The sequence below is a fragment of the Meles meles genome, chromosome 9 (assembly GCF_922984935.1).
Source record: "Meles meles chromosome 9, mMelMel3.1 paternal haplotype, whole genome shotgun sequence".
In the NCBI taxonomy this organism is placed as follows: Eukaryota; Metazoa; Chordata; class Mammalia; order Carnivora; family Mustelidae; genus Meles; species Meles meles.
Window position 1 is genome coordinate 48,045,467 of NC_060074.1, and position 21,216 is coordinate 48,066,682.

The window sequence follows — 21,216 nt, forward strand, 5'->3', positions numbered from 1 at the left end:
GGCTCTCTGCTCAGTGGGGAGCCTGCTTCTCTCTCTCTCTCTCTGCCTGCCTCTCTGCCTACTTGTGATATCTCTCTCTGTCAAATAAATAAATAAAATCTTAAAAAAAAAATAAAGAGGGGCACCTGGGTGGCTCAGTGGGTTAAAGCCTCTGTCTTCTGCTCAGGTCATGATCCCAGGGTCCTGGGATCGAGCCCCACATCGGGCTCTCTGCTCAGCGAGCAGCCTGCTTTCCTCTCTCTCTGCTTGATCTCTCTCTATCGAATAAACATTTTAAAAAAATATATATATATATAAAGAACAACACAATCTTAATTCCACAATTTGTCAAGGAGAAGGGCTTTATGGAAGGAAAACAAAAGATTTATATCATTCATTAAAGTAAATACAAATATGCAAAATATTAATAGACTGAATCCAGCTCTGCATGCACTTGCGTATGCGTTTATCTGTGTCTACATCCCATCTACACACTACACCAGGACTAATTCAGGCTTATTCCAGAAATGTAAATGTTGTGGATCATTAACAAGTTGATGAAACTTTAGCTTTTAATCCAGCATGTAAGGTTGTCAGCAGTCACCCCTTCACCCTAATAACAAACTGAAAAATGGAGAGTTTTACTTAGATATGTCAGAGAACAGAGGCCATGGGGCAAACCCCCAAGTCGGAGGGATGGACAGGCAGAGCCCTCAGATCCAGAAGAAGAAACCTCTGTGGGAACACGCACCAGGCAGGGAACCCAGAGCAGCACTGGTGAGCTGCTGGAGATCTGTGTGGACAATGTTGAGGCAAAAACCCAGCATTAGGGGTCCCCACGCTTGTATGGTTTTTACCTCCGGGGTCCCTAACAGCTCCTCATAGTGCACCCGGAAGAAAAATCCCTTAGTGCTTCCTGCAGCAGAAAGGGGGGCATTTGGAAGGATGCCAGCTCCGTGTTCTCCCCAAGCCGGCCGCCAGGAGAAGCTGTTCGCTGGAGCCTGTCCTGCTGGGCACTGTCAGAGCTGGGCTGATCCCAGGGTCAGGGAATACCCAGCTTCAGCCGCATTCCCGCCCTGTCCCACCTACAGGCAAACACACCTGAGAGGAGCTTGTGAAGTTCACAGTCACAGGCACAGGCTTACCAAAAGGTTAAGACGTACAGACTTCCCATCATAGGATAAATAACTCCCGGAACAAAAGAGCACAGCACAGGGAATGCAGTTATTTATATTGTAGTAGGTTGTATGGTGACAGATGTTGATGGCACTTATGAAGGTGACCATCGCCTAATGCGCAGAATCCTCGAATCACTGTGGTGTACACCTGAAACGAATTTAACCTTTTCTTCTCACATGTACATTCAGCCCTGGAAGTTTCCCTCTAAGCACTGCTTTTATTACACTCCACGCATCATCCCAGGTATGCAGGCACAAAGTCGAACTTAGCCTCATCAATCAACTGGATGCAACTGACATCTACAGAAGACTTCCTCTGACACGAGCAGGACACACATTCTTGTCAAGCTCATGTGGGACATTCAGCAGAATAGATCATGTTCTGAGCCATAAAGCACAGCCAAACAAACTTAGAAGAATATAAAGCATGTGTTGTCTGCTTTCAGATCATAATGGAATAACAGGAAAATCCCCAAATCTGTGGAGACTAAACAACACCCTTCTTTTTTTTTTTTTTTAAAGATTTTATTTATTTATTTGACAGACAGAGATCACAAATAGGCAGGGAGGCAAGCGGGGGGTGGGGGGGCAGGAAGCAGGCTCCCCGCTGAACAGAGAGCCCGATGTGGGGCTTGATCCCAGGACCCTGAGATCATGAGCTGAGATGAAGGTGGAGGCGGAGGCTTATACCCACTGAGCCACCCAGGCACCCCTAAACAACACCCTTCTAACACATGAGTTAAGTAAGAATCTCATGAAAAAATTTAAAAATATTTTGAGCTAACTGAAAATAGAAATACCACTTATCAAAATGTGTGGAATGTAAAGAATGCAGGGCTTACAGGGAAACTTACAGCCCTGAATATATATATTAGAAGAAAAGATCTAAAATCAATAATTTTAATTTCCAACTTAGGAAACTAGAAAAAGAAGAACAAATTAAATCCAAAGTAAAAAGGAGAAAGGAAGCATAAATTATAACAGAAATCAATGAAATTGATAACAAGAAATCAATTTGAAAAACAACAAAACCAAAAGCTGGTTCTTTCAGAAGTTCAATGAAATCCATAAGCCTCTAACCAGGCTAACCAAAAGAAAAAGAGAGAAGACACAAATTACCAATAAGAGAAATGAGAGAGGGGCATCACTATGGATCCCATGGACATCAAAAGGAACAAAGGGTTGCTATGAACAATTCTATGCCCACAAATTTAATAATCTGGATGGAATGGACCAATTCCCTGAAAGACACATTCTAACAACTCACATAAGAAGAAATAGACCATCTGAATAGGGTTATGTCTGTTAAGAAATTGAATCAATAATTAATAAACTTCAAAATCAGAAAGCACTAAGTCCAGATGGGGTCACTGGTAAATTCTATCAAGCATTTAAGGAAGAAATGATACCAATTCTCTATAGTCTCTTCCAGAAGATAGAAGCAGAGAGAATATTTCCCTACTCATTCTATGAGGCTCCAGGATTACCCTAATACCAAAACAAAAGACATTATTAAAAAAACTGTAGACTAATATCTACTATAAGTATAGGTGCAAAAATCCTCAATAAAATATTAACAGATTTAATCCAACATTGTATAAAAAGAATTATACACCTCAACCCAATAGGATTTATCCCAGGTATGCAAGGCTGGTTCAATATTTGAAAATCAGTTAACATAATCCATCACATCAGCGGGATAAGGGAGAATATCACATGATCCAATGAACAGATTCAGAAAAAACATTTGGAGGGAGGGGGTGAGGGGTTGGGTGAGCCTGGTGGTGGGTATTATGGAAGGCACCTATTGCATGGAGCACTGGGTGTGGTGCATAAACAGTGAATTCTGGAACACGAAAGGAAATAAAAGAAAATAAAAGAAAAAGCATTTGGCAAAATCCAATACTTACTCATGATGAGACTTCTCAGCAAACTAGGAATAGATGGGAACTTTCTCAACTTGACAAAGAACATCTATAAAAAAATCTACAGCTAGGGGCTCCTGGGTGGCTCAGTGGGTTAAAGCCTCTGCCTGCGACTCAGGTCATGATCCTCGGGTCCTGGGATCGAGCCCCGCATCGGGCTCTTCTCAGCGGGGAGCCTGCTTCCTCCTCTCTCTCTGCCTGCCTCTCTGCCTACTTGTGATCTCTGTCTGTCAAATAAATAAATAAAATATTTAAAAAATATACAGCTAATATATTTAATGGTGAGAAACTTGAACTTTTCTACTACTATCAGGAATCAGATATATATATATATGTCTTCAACACAGCTTTTCAAAATTATATGGGAAGTCTAAGTTAATGCAATAAGAAAAAAAAGAAATAAAAATTATATAGATTGGGAAGGAAGAAATAAAACTTTGTTCATATATAACATAATTGTTTGCATAGAAAATCTGAAAGAATAGAGAGTAAACCTGGAACAATTAGGTGATTATAGTAAGATTGCATGCCATGTTGTTGATGGTGACAGATGTCCATCGTGATGTGGACCTTGACAGAGGGAGGTGTGTGTGTGGGGGCGGGGATCTGTGGGAAATCTCTGTATTCTCTGTTCAGTTCTGCTGTGAACCGTAAACTGCTCTAAAACTTAAAGTCTATTCTTCACTCATTTTTTTTTAAGATTTTATTTATTTATTTGACAGATAGAGATCACAAGTAGGGAGAGAGGCAGGCAGAGAGAGAGAGAGGAGGAAGCAGGCTCCCTACCGAGCAGAGAGCCCGATGCGGGGCTCGATCCCAGGACCCTGGGATCATGACCCGAGCGAAAGGCAGAGGCTTTAACCCACTGAGCCACCCAGGCGCCCCTTCTTCACTCATTTTGCTTCATGTAAAGTGTTGACCGTGCCTTCTGCTACCATGGGGCTTTTCTCCTTTATTCCATTAATATGTTCACATACAATCATTGATTTTAATAGACTTTGAGTTTTAGAGCAGCTCTGCTCTTCCATGCACACTCAACACCCACGTACACGCACATGCACGTACACCCAGTACCCTTGTACACATCAGCCTTGCTGCTGCCACCCTCTGTGTTGGGGTTTAACATGGCGAATGGTGGGAGCCCGCATGAAGAAGAGAGCATTCGGTGGGTGGCCCCTTCTCCAGGGCCAGGGAGGCGAGGCCCTGCTGCCCTGACGTGGCTTCTATCCCCTGGAGTTTGCAGGCAGAGGGTGCGGTCACTCAGCATGGCCACTGCCCGTCAAAGGCTATGCCCGTGCCTGAGCACTGCTGCCCGGTGTCACCCGCAGAGACCTCGTCTTCTGGAGAAGACCTTCTCCCAGGAGGAAAGGCACTGCTGTGAGGTTAGTAAGCAGCCGTGCGGGACTCTGCTCTAGGACTTCCCGTCCCCGTCCTCATGTGGACACAGCCCTGCCTCTCCTCCCCTGACGGTTTGCACACACGCTCATGCCAGCAAGCCCTCCCCCCAGTGCAGACTATGAATTTGAACAGGACGGCTGCATGCTGTCAGACTCATTCCCCCCGGAAAGCCACAATACGGAATCTTTGAACATGTAAAACCTATTTTAAAGAAGTACATCTTCGATGAAGTATTGGGAGTTTTGTGATATGCTAACTCTGGCTCCTACAGTTGGGAAAGACATCCTTCTGAAAAAAACCCCCATGGCGTGGGAACAATGTCGGCAGCAATGGTCGTGGGGTTGTGGGCCCGTATGTACACTGGTTCTATTTTGTTTTCCACTTTTCTAGTTTCCAAGAACCTTCAGAGCTCTTGTATTAGATTTAGGATGGACGAGATAAAAGAATATTCAACATTCATTCTCCGGATACTTATGGAATGCTTGTTATGTGGAGCTCCGTGCAAGGCCACAGGCAGACACTAAGGAACACACACCAGTGTCCCGCCTGCTGGGAGCAGGGAGGTCTGCAAGACGCCTTGCTGGCCGAGTTAGGTGAGCGCTGGTTTTGCGGGCCTGAGTCCACCCCCGCTGTTTTCCAGAGTGAGAGGTACCACGTGGTGCTGCCCACTGGTCGTGGCAAGAAACACACTTACCGGGGGGCATTGACTTGTAGCCTTGGGACCGAGGGCCATGTGGGGCAGTTTGCACAAATTTGTCAGCATTGTTTTAAGTAACATCAAGATGTATGGTTTCTGTGCAGTTCTGGTATACCTCAGAGAAGTCTGCTGTTGGGGCTGGCCATAGGGTGGCCATGTGCCGGTGTGGTTGGTGGGCTGCAGGGACGTGTGTGTGTGGGCTGCAAGGAGGTGTCTGTGTGGTCAGCGGGCTACAGGGACATGTCTATGCGGTCAGAGGGGCTGCAGGGACGTGTGTGTGTGGTCAGCGGGGCACAGGGAAGCCCACCTGAGGCTGCTTGGGGATCCCTTGTTTTGAGGTGTCTTGTGTCCAGGTTGTTGCTTCCTGACCTGTGAAAGGGTGTCCTATGCACCCTGCGGGGATGGGGTGGCCAGAAACTGTATGCTCCCAGCGCTCCAGACGGGGGAAGGACAAGCCAACAGTGACAGGTTCCTGCAGTGGGTCTGGTGGAAGCGCTTTTCCTCAATAGCGGTGGCCGTGCGTGGCTGTCTGTGGGGGAGGGACGGGCCATGCCCCTGTTATGAGGGGCAGAGAGGGTGGGAATAAGCAGCACAGGAAGGCAGGACCCACAGCAGCAGGAACCCCTTGCTGGCACATCTCTGTGCTTCTAGAACATTCCATGTCTACAGTCACATGCGTAGTGACTGATGTGGTAAACATGTGCCACGTAAGTGAAGACGTGGAGAGGAATGTCTCGTGGGATTTCTGTGTTACTCTCAGCTATGCAAAAGGTGCCAGGGAGAACCAGCCAGTGAGGACCCCAAGAAGGCAGGGGTGTGTGGTGGTGGGTTTTTTGGATGGCATCCCTCAGAGGTGGGGCTGTGGCCTCACACCTGCTCTTCTGGGACACCAGAGACCCTGTGCATCTGGTGGGGTGACCCTAATTCTCTTACTTTCCTAAAGTTGAAGGGCAAATGCTTACATCATCAAACAGAATGTTGGATACTGGTGATTATTTCAAAATCATATTTTCTAATATGAAAGTGCATAAGAATATGTAAACGTTAATCCTAATAGCTACTTTTGAATGGCTGTTTCTATGGCAAATTGGGACAGGGAAAAAAAAAAGTGGGAAGTAACTTTAAAGAAAGAGAACACAAAAGCTTCTCCTGGGTTTAAAATTATCGTGAGGACCATGTAAGTGCTGAAAAACGTTCCACTGGCTTGAGTTCACTGAATGGTAATGAGATAGCAAGATTACACTGAGGACAGAGAACAGACAATTTCAAAATGAAATAAGGATGAGTTTAATCTCCCACTTAGCACCTCAGCGTACTGTGTCTCGGGAAGGAGAATGAGAATATTGAGATGCACATTTTATTCACTTATTAGAGTTTAGTGTTGGGTGGATGTGAGTGGCAGAGCATATGTTCTTTATGAATAATAGAAAAATGTTTTAAATGTTTTAAAACTGTTTTTCAGAAACCCATGCTCACTGAATGAAGGCACACTTTCCTTATAAATGAAATAACCCCAATACATAAATACTTGTTCATCTTCTTTTGTGAAGATATTTAGTTCTTTAATTTTTCAAACATATATTCTTTGAGGTTTAAGACATTTGCTATTTAAAAACAAATTCATTGATATAAAAATGGAAAATGAAATATATGACCTTCTGCAGTGAAGTGTTTGTATTGGAGTACAACGGGGAGCAGCTCCGAGATGCCCGGCATGTGAAGATTTATAGCAGTCAGCTTAAATGCATCTGTAACCCAAATAAAATTCTCCTTTGAATTTTGTACTGTTAGAAATTCTCATTTTACTAGTTTAATTGGGGACTTTTCTGATTTATGATTAATGTAGAGTTATATAAATTATATATGAATTTTCAATTTTAAAAGAATATAAAAACTAAAAACCCCTATGGTTAAACATCATGCAGATTTTAAAGGGAACTAGAAGAACTTCAGCATTTAGAAGGTTCAAGGTCATTCCTAAGCACTCAGAGTCTCACTCCCTAGTGTTCAATGTTGCTGCTGAAGATTGGGCCACACTCCCTATGTCTGAAGTATTTTGTGTCCAAGGTCATTGCCAAGGACTGAGCCTTGTTCCCTGGTGTCCAAGGTCATTGCCACGGACTGAGTCTCACTCTTTCATGTTCAGGGTCATTGCTGCAGACTGAATCTTGCTCCCAATGTCCAAGGCATTCTTGAGGCCTGAGCCTCACTTTCTGTGTCCAAGGTCATTGTTGAGGACTGAGCCATGTTCCTTGGTATGCTAGGTCGTTGCTGCAGACTGAGCCTCACTCTCTCATGTTCAAGGTCATTGCTACGCATGGAGCTTCGCTCCCTGGTGTCCAGGGTCATTCCTGAGGATGATCCTTACTCTCTTGGGTTCAAAGTCATCCCCGGTAACTGTGGAGGTACATGGGCTGGGGTAAGTTGACAAGGGTTGAATAGGGAAAACATGGTCAGGACCAGGAAGGAAGGTGGTGCAGGGATGCAGGTGGAGGTCAGAGGGCATCTCTTCAGGATGAGGAGAGAGAAGCTAGAGCCACAGTGAAGCAGGTGAGCTGTCTTAGCAGGAAGCATATCAGGCCCTGGGGACTTTGGGCAGGACCCTGTAGAAGATGAGCCAGGGAAGGCTGGTGGGGATCTGGGCCAGGGGTGAGAAGACACAGATCGCTGTGGGCGAGCTTCTCATAGGGGAGAAATGTGCACCCAGGGCAGTTTTCCAAATGAAAGGCAGCCTCTGGGCACATGAGGGCAGCCTCCCCCTTGCCTACAGAGCCAAAGTGCCCTCTACGGCTGGGTTCTTCGTCTGCCCTTCACAGAGGAGTCTCTGCCTGTGAGCTTATCCCCTCCAGTTGGGGACCAAATACCTTTGAGATGCATCCCAGCCAGCCTCATGGCTCCACCGCAGGTCACTGTGTGACCTAATGACTGTGTGGACCCTATACCACCAATAGCAGTGGGGGTCCCATGGGCTTTAGAGCAACGAGCCCAAGAACTTTCTGGAGCCCGACTTCTATAGGATGTCAGTTGGCATCCTGCTGCTCCACAGCCAGGAGCACGTTCCCAGTCCAGTGTCCACCTCGGCAAGCCCAGGAGGCAGCAGGCATCCCCTGAGACACAGGCATTCCGCTGTGAGGATGATGGGGACACCTCCTTCTCCAGTCCAGCTGCTCCCTTGGTCCCCGCTCTGTGGGCAGACCCCACAGTGAGGTGCAGGTGTTGCAACACTTTATTCCAGGTGACTCTGCATTCCCTACAGAGGCCTGATAGGGGGTCACATGAGCACTTTGCCCTGGGTCCGCTCTGAGGTTGAGGCTGGAGGGCAGGCCACATGCAGAGACCCACCTGTCCAGTGGACATTCTTTCAGCAAAGCTCTCCTCTTTCAGCAAGGCGGCTCCCAGGGGTGATTTGGTTATGGTGTCCACGGTATAGACACTGGGGCATTCGGGGACAGCTACTGTGAAGAAGACCTACCTGGAGACGCTTGGCACTGACTCATGCTTTGGGAAGTGTCGGGAACATCACTGCACAAAGGTGCCCACCTCCCACACTCCTGAGTGCCCTTCACCTCTGCCTCTGGGAGACTTTGGTTCTGCTCCGGAGCCCTCTCAGACCTCTCCTTTGGAGGCAGAGCCAGCTCTGTGCAGCATACAGCCAGGCCATGGGACCTCCCCTTGGTCGCTGCTGGGGCAGTGCCTTGGAGAGATGGCTCTGGCGCACAGTGGGGCTGCATGTGGGTGAGACCTCCCAGCACCCCTGCCCGGGCGAGTGGTGGGGGAGTCCAGGAGTGGGACCACCATGCAGACCACAGCCAGGCTCTCCTTTGGGCCCACCTGTCTGGAAAACTGACTTATTCCCTACAACATTCTACCAATAACCACCCACAGCATTTGGCACCTGAGGTCAGAATAAGGAACATGGTCTGGTGTTTTGAACAAAGCACTCACTTATCTCTCTCACACACAAACACACACTTCACATATTTACAGCTGTGCCCGGAAAACGTGCCTAACGTCGCCAGGAAAGGAAGCACTGCTCTGGCTCTCTACCTACCCATGACCTTGAAGCCTCGCGGCAGACACACCCCTCTGCAGTTCCCGATGTCTGTGGCTGAGACCCAAAAGCATCAGTAGCAATTTTCCCCACAGTCCTGAACGTTTCCCTGGTTTATTTACTTGTTTGTGGAAAGGAGCACGAAATTGTCCACGACTGCACAAACAGCACTTGCTTCCCAGGCAGGCAGATAGAAAGCCTTTTAAAACGACATTTAGTGAAGTCACAACTCTTGAGCCAGAGTAAGAGTCGTGTTAAATAAGACCCCATGGGGGCGCCTGGGTGGCTTAGTGGGTTAAGCCTCTGCCTTCAGCTCAGGTCATGGTCTCAGGGTCCTGGGATCAAGCCCCGCCCGGGCTCTCTGCTCGGCAGGGAGCCTGCTTCCCCCCCCCCCCCTGCCTACTTGTGATCTCTCTCTCTCAAATAAATAAAAAAAAATCTTAAAAAAAAAAAAAAGACCCTATGGCCGGTTCTGCCAAAGGGGCCTGCGTGAGAGGAGGGGCAAGCTGGGGCCTGCATGCCAGCGTCTTTGGGTAAAAGTGGAATTTGATGTAAGGAAGGAAAGCTGATGACCCCACTGGCCATTGTGGTTTGCCCTGGTCCAGCCCCTGAGTGGGCAGGAGCAGGGAGGGACCACCCGCCCCATCTACCCTCTGTCTTGGGCACAGTGTGGCTGTGTGATGTTCATAGCTGTGATCCTCATGGAGGGCAAGAGATTCAGGAAAACCCTGTCCCTCTCAGGGACCCCTGAGGGTGGTGACCATGAACATGGGCTCTCAAAGGAACACCACTTCGATCTGTTTCCAGCTATACTTTTTAACCTGTTTCGAAATAATACATGAAAATAAGGGTGTGTCAGAAAGAAAGAGAACTTAGACATGAGTAACACTGGATTTTGTGAATAACTTAGTTAACACACATTCATTCATTATGTCTCCATTTTACATACAAATTTGGGGTTTTGGCCGTCTTATCCCACATGTTGCCCTAATTCTTCCCTGTGATATGCTTGCAAGGAGGCTGAGCTTACCACCAGGGATCCTTGTGATGAATGTTTTCAGATCATGGAGGATAGAAGGGACAGTGGAAAACTGCCCTGAAGTTGCCCAGTGCACGAGCCAAGTGTACCTCGGGCGCATGGACAGAAATTCACCCCTGGGCACAGGCACCACCCACATCCTACCCATACTCGCCCATGGCCCCGCCCACGACCCAGCCCGGCCCCGCCCAGAGCCTCCAGCCCCAGCTTCAGGCCCACCCAAGTACCACCTAGGCTATGTCCACAGCCTCGCCCAAGTATGTAGCTGGGGCGCCCACATCCACCCACACCCACACCCCAGCCACACCACGCCCATGGTCCCGCCCACAACCAGCCCCGGCTGGGCCCAGAGACCCAGGGCCCGCCCATAGGCCCGCCCACCTCAGTCCCAGGTGTTTTTCAAGGTGCACCCTAGACTTGGGAGAACTGCCCCGTATGGTGTGTTCTTTCCTCCTTGCGAGAATCAGACCTTTGCGTGGGAGCGGTTAAAAAGTCATCGAGTTCCAGCTGGGAAAGACTGGTCAAGTGCAGGGCAGCCTCTGTGTTTGGCTCGCGATTCATTTAGGAACAAGCCTGTTTTGGCAACAGAGTGAAACTGTGTGGCTTTGAAGGTCGCTGGGTGGTGGGGGACAGCGGTGGCATGAATGTGATGTTGTTGGTCACCGATGGCATCTTTCCTGAAGACCAGCCGCTGCATGCTGGGTCATAACGCATTCATGGACCATCACCTGCTCTTCCTGCGATTATTTTCCCACCTGTCGGCACCTGCACAGACAGACTGAGGAATGGTTGAAGATTGGTGGTAATGTTTGTGCTTATCTCCAGTTCAAGGAGACATCTCTGGGGTCTGCAGTCTGTTGGGTGGATGGTTTCAGCCTGTTGCTGGTGGTTGCGAAAGAGCTCGCCATGCATGGGGATAGTCTCCATATGGCAGTGTAATCACTAGATAAATGACCTAAATATATTATCAGACTCTCCACTGGGAAGCCGAGGTCAGATGTATGGAGTTCAGACCAGAGTTGACCGGGGTGCACCTGGGAACCCAGAGCTGGGAACTGGCTGCTCTCAAAGTCACGCTGTCCAGCTCATCCGCTTTACTTGGGGGTCACTTCTGGGTGGCAGGAAGGTGTGCATGGGACCAGCCATCTCCCCAGACCAGCCAAGGAGTGATGGAAACAAAATGGAAAATACACCATGGGCTTTCAGTTTTTATGGTCATCGGAGAGAATTAGGTCAGAAGAACAATTCTCGGGAGAAGCAGACAGCTGAAGCAAGACATTTCAGAACTGAACAGGGTGTTCTGTTCTGTTTGCCTTTTTTTCTCAAGTCCTCAGAACATGTAAGCACACATTCTGAAAAATATGTCAGTAGAATTTAGCAGTTTCCTGTTTCTTCACTGGTCTAGTCCTTTGGCCCAATTTGTTTGCTTCTTTGGATGACAAACGTATATGACCCACATTTGGCTGATGCACAGACACCACACAATCAGCAATAGTCCGTCAAAGGGCTCTTTGCAGACGCATCTTGCTGGGGCTACCCAGAGTCTCAGTGAAAAGTCCCGCAGCGTGGCCTGAACTGGCTCAAGAGAAACACCATGGTGTTCTGAGAAAGCCTGAGGAGGTCCTGGCACCCCCAGATGAGGGGTCAGGGTGCAGATTTGTGGGGACCACCCAGTGTGGGTCCTGGCCCCAACCTGTGCCTTTGTGCCACCTGGACAGTGGGAGCCAGGTGGGCTCAGTGCCTGCATTTGGCCCTCAGGTCGACAGCAAGGCAAAGAGCCCAGGGAAGGCTTCCACACATTCAGCGATACCACCCAGGACACCTTGCTATGCAGCATCAGGGAGACCTCAAAAGTCCCTGGGAGCCTGACCTCTAGGGCTGGCTGTGATGAGGAGAGCTCAGGTGAATGATTACAGCCTGTGGGCTCACCTGGATGTGAGCTTGGCTCATCTCTCCTGAAGGAGCATGAACTGGGGGGTCCTGGGGAGTCCTGGGGACAGAAGGACATTTCCTGTGTGAAACATGATGATCAGAGGGCCGCAGGCGGGAACAGGAGAAGGCCATGCTCCTGATCAGGGGTCAGGGAGGCGGCTTCCGGGGCTGGGGCAGCCGGGCATCACGGTCAAGCTGTCAGATTAGGAAGGGTCTGCGGGGCGCTGTGATGGAGGCAGTGAGGTCCCGGCTTCAACCAGGATGGTGCTGAGATGCCAAGAAGAGCACCGTGCAGCCAGGAGGTGGCGGTCCGTCCAGGACCAGGAAAGCTGGGCTTCCGGGGTCAGGGCGGAGGTTGAACCGATGGCCTCCAGTCCAGTCGCCCGAGAAGACCATCCTGCGTTGGGAGGCCACCATCAACAACTGTGTAAGTTCTTCTGACATGCCTTCCCCCACCCAATCTTCTTGCTCTTTTTGGAATTCCCCTGCTTTTTCATCCTCTTTTTGTGTTTGCTTTGCTTTCACCTGTCTGATGTTGTGCTTGTTTCTGTGAGTAGTTTGAAATCCATGCTGAAATGGGTTTTAAAGATGTGACATGTATTTTAATTTACAGAGTAAGAAGCGGAGAGTTTGTATTTTCTCCACTTGGGTGTGGTGAGAGAAACACCGGGACCTGGAAATGCTGTGCATGTGCAGACAAGCTGGGGCGCTGGGTGGAGAGGTGGGCGTCCAGTCCTGGCCCTGGGTGTGTGGTGGGGATCGAGGAGGCCCTGTCAATCCCTCAGAGATGAACTGACAGGGTGGTGGGTATTCTTGAACCTGCCTGCTGCCCCACAGCAGGGGAAAGATGAGGCTTATGGTCAGGGAGGCTCTTCGCGTAGTGGGGCCCCAAACAGGGCTCCTGGCATTAAGACACTTTGTGCTTGGCCTCTGCCCACCTGTGACGTCATCTGCATGGGCCCTGATCTGCACCATTGTTTACTTCCTCCCACTGGTGTGGGTTGGGGTGGAGATGCCCACAGGGAACAGACTGGCCACCCACCTCGGACCATCCCAGCCCCTCGGAGGGGCCAGCAGCATGCAGAGCTCCTGCTCACAGTGCGGTCCCACAGCAAACACACTCCTCCCACCTGGAATGAGTGATGACCTCCAGGAAGGGTCACCGCATCGTGAGAATGGGCACCAATGCTCCGAGTGACCCTTTCAGGCTGCAGAAGTGCGGCCTCACCTCTTCAAGTGAATGGGGGTAAGACTTGCAGACACTGAGACCGGGGGGTGAGGTGGGTGGCAAGAGGAACAGCCCAGCAGGACCACTTCACCTCAGGCAGGGAAGTCGGCAGGAACTCAAAGAACTGGCTGGTCTGGAAGGACAGCGCATGGTGGGAAGAGAAAACCACCTATGGTGCAAACCTCCCTTGCAAGGGTGGGACAAGGGTCTGGTGTAAAGGGGGAGGACCAAAGGTGGAAGCACAGGGAGTGTTCAGGCTCAGAGAAGCAGAGGGAGGGCACCAACCGGGTGAAACAGGGAAAGCATAACTGCAGGACCCGAGAGGAAAATAGAAATTTCGGGATGGTGGACACCCTCAGAATTAGAACAGAAATGAAGAGTAAAATAACTGAAACTGTGGATCTTTGATAATTGATTTTTCAATTAATATGTTTCAGTTACTTTTAGAACATTTAAAAAAATGAAGCCAAAACCCAGGCAGGCACCAACTGCACGAAGAACATCTGTGAATTGTTTCTCTGAGTGTCATGTGGGGCAGGGGTGGGGCCGGGCTGTGATGTGTGTGACCTTGGAGGAATCACTAGGCTTTGGGTCTCAGCAGCTTCATCTTCAAAGTTAGAATATTTATTAAGTTTCTTTTAATCTCTCACTGTGAACAGACTTCTGCCTTCAAGCCTAGAGATACAGCAGGTGGAGGGGAAAAAGCTTGCCATCAATGGGTCCTCTTGCTTGGTAAGGAGAAGACCGCCAGTCTTCCTGCCTAGACCCAAATAGGTCTTCAGTAAGGTGGCACTGGTCATCAAAAATTAGGGACAGGATGCGGGGGAGGAAGAGGGGAGGGAAGACAGAGTTCTCTGAGAGGCCACTGTTGACCAGTTCCTATTAACTTGGCCTCCAACATGTTCATGGTGCAAAGAGGTATGGTTTGGTATAGAGAGCCTTCCAGCAGTCAGAGACGGCTGGTGGGTGAGAAGGCAGGGAGTCCTGGAAAGTCACCAGTGCCTACGTCATGGTGCATGGGAATCACCCTAAGTGATGCAGCCCAGTAAGGAATCAACCGAGGAAGTCCAGCTTCCATCCCAGTATCCTGATGCATGGAGTCATGCTCCCTTTAACCAGTAAATATTATTTACCTCTGTCTTCATTTTCTTCCCCAAATTATGTCCTATGGTAAAGATTATGATAGGTACAAATCCAAAACCATGACCCATCCATGATCAATAGAAAATGTAACTGATAAACGTGTGCCCACACTTAACTCAGTTGTTGGAACTGCAAGAAGGACTTTAAAGTAGCAGCTATAAATTTGCAAATGATTGCCAGAATGTACATGAAGAAAGGAAACAACATGAAAATAGAAATTCTGAAATTGAAAATATTAATATTCAAAATGAAAAATTCACTTAATGTGTTTGACACAGACTGTATGCAGAGAAGAAAGGGCCACTGAACTTGAAGATAGGCTGATATAAATTACCCACACCAAATCACAAAGAGAAAAAAGGAAATGATTTAAAAAAACCTGAATAGAATTTCAGGAAACTTTGGGATTATATAAAATATGTGACAGTGTAGTAAATGGTATAGCATCTTACCCTCCCTGGCATTTTTCAAACAGAAATTCAAGTAGCACGGAGACACCAGGACGCAGGGTGCAGGCGTCTGAGTGTGGCTGGGCAGATGGACAGCAGCAAGATGCAGGTTGTGGGTGTGCATGTGGCTGGGCAGGTGCATGCCAGGATGATGGGTATGTCTATGGCTGTGGATGCCTCTTCAGGTTACAACTGGTCCTCCAGATCCAGTTCTGAGGGAACATCTCAAACCTGTACTTCTCTAGTGGACGACAGAGAGTACAGTGAACACAAGAGGGCCACAGCCTGTCCACAGGAAAAGCCTGCATTTCATTCCCACTTGATGGCATCTCTTCATGATGCAGACACTCCCAAATCCTAAGGACACCTGTACCCAAAAGTCTGGGACAACAGGGAGCCCACACTCTTGCTGCTTCAGACTCCCCTAAAATTTATTGTCACTTGGCTATGTGTCAATATTCTGTTAATCTACTTCCTGTTACCTCACATGCTTGAATGCAGTGTGGTTTCATTTCTTTAAAGAAAGACAAGGTCTAGATTTTATTATCGTTAAACTAGGCCTTTTGACAGATAATTTGAATACATTACTGTAATTAGACTTTCAAATTAGTAATAACTGTTTCTGGGAAGTGTGAATTTTTTACAGTGTAAAAAGTCTAGGTGTTAATGTGAGAAACAATTTTTAAGGCATGGTTTCAAAACTGATTGAAATGGCTTCTATGACATTGAAAGTCTGGTAACCAGGGGTCTGGGTATTTTGTGTGGCTAACTTTCCGTTCCTTGGAGTGTGTTATTTAGAGATGGTAAACATTTTGCTGCTAGTCTCCCCAGAAATCCAATAAGGAAGCTATCATGATGAAGATTGTTGGTTCATCCCTCTGGGATGCCAGCGTGATATGGTGAGTCCTATGTATGTGAGGACATATTTCCAATTTACAGCTGACAGCAAATTCATAGAAAGCCCAGAAACCAGCTATAGTAATTCAAACAGCAGGTAAACAAATACGAGTGAAAGACAAATAAGGAACATGAAGTAAAGATATGAGAAAGACTAAAACATATTTCATGTGAGTCTTCATCATGCACAGATGTCTCCTTTCAGACATGACAAAAGGAAGGAAACCTTGATGTTGATGAACGTCGGTGAGCCTGCTGCTCATGGAGGGGATTACTCAATTATGCCAGAGCTATAATATGTTTAAACTAGAAAATGAATACAATATCTGAGATTTGCCACAATTTGGTGAGGGACTTGCATCCTGAGAAGCCTCAATGGGTAAGGAGTAAACTGTTGGAGGGCTCCTCACTAAATGATGGTATTGAAGTAAATTTTCTCCAGGGTGGACTGATTCTTTCCTGCAGCCCGCTGAGGGTCCCCACTGTTGTTATTACCATCATTTTCCAGATGTTTAAAGTGAGGGGGCATGAATCCAAGTGTCCCACCTGGAATCACACAGCTGGCAGATCTAGGACTTGTGTGCGACCTCTACTCAGTGATTTATGTCTGTGAGAACCATCATATTTTGTATATCAATTTTCTGCCTTGACTGCAAGGAAGACCACAGTCTATGCCTTCAACTAGCAGTGGTCACACCATTCGCTTCTTTTCTGGTTACTTTTCTGGGGGTTCTGGGAGTAATAGTGCCCCTGATGAGTTGAGACGTGATAGTCTTAAGGGGCAGAGTACGGGCTGCACCAGTAATCCTGTCTTGAAGCATAAATAGAACAGTATTGAAAATTTCAAAAATGATAACATTTTAGTTGGCTGAATGTGCTGAGGACACAGGCCACAGATGGACACAATAGAGCTAAGTAGATATATTTGGTAAAATACCCCATCTTTGACCAGCAGCCATGGCTGTTGGTCATGCTTTCTTGCTATTAATCTGCTCTGGGCTGGCATCCCAATGAGGGATGGCTTTGGTTCTTTTTAAATCACAAAATCTCCGCACTTTTGAAAATCCCGTCTTGGTGATCCCACAAAATGAAACTCTCTTGACCCCTTCAATCAAAACATTTTTTGTTTAACTTGTGTGCTAATGTTTTCGTAGAAAGTGTTTTCATCTCAAATATGTATTGTATCATGAATCTATGAGTTAAAGAGAAGCTCTTAGACCAGGAATGAGTTTGGGTTCAGAAACTCTCTTACTCCAACAGAGGTATAACCACCTGAGAGCGAGGCTCAGGTTATCAGCAGTGGTGCACCTGCTTTGGACACAGACACGAAACCTTATTTACATGTGGGTGATCTATAATCTCACATCAGCAGAACCAAAATTCATAAATGTGAGCAAATTATAATTTTTTTATTAGCAAAAGCTAAAACTTTTCTATGAATATGTAGCTATTCACACAACTTTGTTCCCACAAAAAAGAAGAATGATATTTTTGAAATTTGCTATTTACTTTTCAAAGAAGGTTACATTGGGTATAAAAAATACAAATTTATGTTCTTCCTTGGGTTCTTAACATGTAACATTTTCATACCCGAATAGGTGTTTCAGCAAGATAAATTGGTAATTTTCTATGTAAGTTAGTACTTAAAAGTGTGATTGCCCTTTTCATGAATGCACTGCAAATTTGTTTGCAGATGCAGTGCACATACAGTTTTTGAATTTAACCATGGTGTCTTCACTAAGTCCAACAGTGATGGCATTTGCGATGTTTTGAATGTGAATCTGAAACACATGCCTGCATTATTCTACTGAGGATTCAGAGAGCAATCTGTGAAAGATGACAGACATCTAAAATCTCAACTGTGAAGCACATTTGCTGATGAATCTTTGTATGGAAGGAGTGCAATTTGCAAATACTAACTACACTGGGTTCTAAGAAATACATCGATAGAGTTTTGTCTAGTTGAAGACATAGCACAGCAAGTCATCTAAGTGTTGACATCTTCACATTAAATGCCTGTCTATGTGTGTGCAGGTGTCTCTGTGTGAGCAGGATTACAGCTTCGCGTGAAGAATAGAAACCTGTGGGATGAGTACAGTGATAGGCCTAAATTGAGAAAATGAAATCAATAAAGATGGGAGAAAAACCAAACTTAGTGCTACTAGAAAAAGTGGATTCGACTGTGTTTCAAAGAAGTCATGGAAGCACACTGAAGGGAAAAAGGGAAATCCCAGCAACTCGAGGACTTAGTTTTTGACTATATAGCTTCAGCCGGAAGATAAATGCCAGCAGATCTTGAAGGCTTGTTGGTAGGGCTGATTTTCATAGATACATGGATATAGCTCTCCTAAGATGATTGTGTGAGATGTGTATACTAAGCCAGAAAGGAACTGTATCAACTGTGGGAGCCAATGCCCCTCGTATGATGAGAAGGATGGCACGGAATTGAGGAAGACAAGGAGGAGCCTCCTGGGGCGGGATCATGAAGAGAGAAGTCAGTTCAAACTTGTGATTTCATTCCACCAATGTGACTAAAGCAGCGACATCTAGTAGCTGGACACACATAGAACGCCAGCTTGAATCTCTGATTACCATTCTCCACCAAAATAAATAAAGATTCTTTGGAGAAATGACTGATTTCAGAGCTAGAGCAGGGAAAGTCAAGGCATGCCTCAACATCTCATGCCAGAAAACCAGGGAGTGCTCAAAGAAGGATAGGACAGTTAACTGGGCTTCACCAGCCAAATCAGGGACAACCTGCACATCACGCTGAACAATAGTAAGACTACTAGCTATTGAATAAAATAACAATTCCCAAGTTGAAACTATAAATAAATAAGTAAGTAAATAAAGCTTGCCCTTATAGTAGAATTATGATTTAAAAATATGAAATTATGGATACAGAATACTGTTACTTGCAGAGAAAGATGCTACACTTGATCTTAGCCAAAAGGCTGAGAAGCGATTGCAGAGAAAGATGGATGCAAAATTTGGGGAAGAAAATTTTGGTGAGGAGTGAGATAATTCCATGCTGTGAAAGTATCTCCCCATGAATCAATTACTAATATGAAAAAGAAATTGGTCGCTACTATAGAGAAATCTGACTGACACCACCTCAATCAAGTCAACAAAGTTGACAACAATAGTGGCTCCAGTCAGTGCCAGTACATCTTGATATGCTGTCCTGAGAAGTTCATGATATTAACTCTGTTGTATGTGTGTCAAAAGTGCAGGTATTAGCTTTCTGTTGCTTTATAACAAAGTACCACAAACTTTCTTATTTGTGGGGTCCTTAGCTCATAGTTCTGTGGCTGAGAATTTAAGGCACACTGTGGCTGGGTCCTCTGTGCATCGTCTAATGAGGTTGAAATTGAGAGCTTTGCCAGGCTCTGATCCTTTCTGGAGGATCCAGGAGGAACCTGCCTCAAGACTTACTCAAGTGGCTAGTGGGACCCTGTTGTCTGTGGCTGCAGGGCTGAGGTGTCCATTTCTTGCTGGCTCCGAGCCAAGAGCCAGCCACTACCAACCCCTGGAACCCTTCCACACTTATCCGAGTCCCACGTGAAAAAAATAAAAATCTAAAGCAAATGATCTAAATAACAAATTAAGATTTAGAAAATGAACATTTAACAGTATGTAGAATAAATAAAGTGATAAGTACAAAATCAGAAATCAGTGTAAAAAACAAAACAAAACACAATCAATGAAACCAAAAGATGTTTCCTCCAAGAAATCAATAATGTTGATAAATGCCTAATCTGAACAATGAAAAACGAAGGGGGAAAAGACACCGATTACTAACATCAGAAATGAATAATGGATATTGCTATGGAAACAGCTGATATTAAAAAGACAAAAGGAATGTTATAAAAAACCATATGAGATAAATTTGACAACCTAGATGAAATGGAAAAGTTGTTTGAAAGACCTAAATTATCAGAACTGACTCAGGAAGAAATAGAAAGCCTGAGTAGACTCTTTCAGTCAACCAGGAACAGAAGGAACAGCCTCACCCTGATTCGGGCGTCTATGGAATGCTTGCACAAACATCACTCTCCAATAAAAAGTTCAGTGTCCATCACTGGAGCTCAAGGGTAAGGTGAGGACACCAGTTCTTACCCCCTTTCCCTGATGTTTATCAGAAGTCCTTGCCGATGTGTTAAGGCAGAAAAGAAAAGGAAACGGGTTAAGACTGGAATAATTGGTGCTGTTCTGGAGTTTTATTTTCAGACTAAATGCCTATATACAAAAAAATCTTAAGGAATTGAAAAAACTGCTACTAGAATCAAGAAGTGAATTTGGTGTGGCCAAAGGCTACAAGACCAAAGTCCACAACCCATTTCTATTTCTGCATACTTGCCAGAAACAATAGAAAATGAAACCAAAAGGAAAAACCTCCATTTAGAATACCATCAAAAATTTGCAAAAGAAGACCTTAGGGTACCTGCACCCCCACGTTCATTGCAGCGTTATTCCCAATAGCCAAGATGTGGGAGTAGCCCAAGTAGCCCAAGGTCTCTCTCTCTATACAAGCACAAAAAGAAAAATGATCCAGCCATAGAAAGAAGGAAATCTTGCTTTTTTGACAATATGGCTGGACCTTGAGGGTATTACATTAAGTGAAATAAGTCAGAGAGGGGTGCCTGGGTGGCTCAGTGGGTTAAGCCTCTGCCTTCAGCTCAGGTTGTGATCTCAGGGTCCTGGGATCAAGCCCTGCTTTGGGCTCTCTGCTCGGCAGGGAGCTTGCTTCCTCCTCTCTCTCTGCCTGCTTCTCTGCCTACTTGTGATCTCTGACTGTTGAATAAATAAAATCTTAAAAAAAAAGAAATAAGAGGAGTACTACTGTGTGATTTCTTGTATATGGAATCCAATAGAGCCACAATATGTCTGTATACATAAGTATACACATGCATACATACGCAAACCTCACTGACACAGTGAAGAGATGGGTGGTCCCCAGAGGTGGGGAGTAGGGTGTGAGCTAAATGGGTGAAGGGGGTTAAAAGGTACAGAAAAAGAGCTTAGAAATAAATTGAAAGAAAAGTATGTAAGATCTGTATGCTGGAAACTAACACACTGTAAGAAAATAATGAAAATGTTTTAGAAATAAGGACAATGAATTCTGTTATGCTGAAAAGAAATAAAAAAAAATAAAAATAAGGAGAGATAAGCCATGTTCCTACATCAGAATACTCCACTTCATTAAGATTTTAATTATTCTTGACATGATTATCTGTTTTGTGTGTGTTGAGTTTGAGAAGTTCTTTATAGATCCTGGATATCAGTGTTTTGTCTGTGCT

At 46.1% G+C, this 21,216-nt stretch overlaps 1 pseudogene; it reads right to left on the reverse strand.

Annotated features, from left to right (window-relative positions):
- Positions 1 to 18,765: 18,765 nt before the first annotated feature.
- LOC123951310 lies at positions 18,766 to 18,882 on the reverse strand (annotated as a pseudogene).
- Positions 18,883 to 21,216: the final 2,334 nt, after the last annotated feature.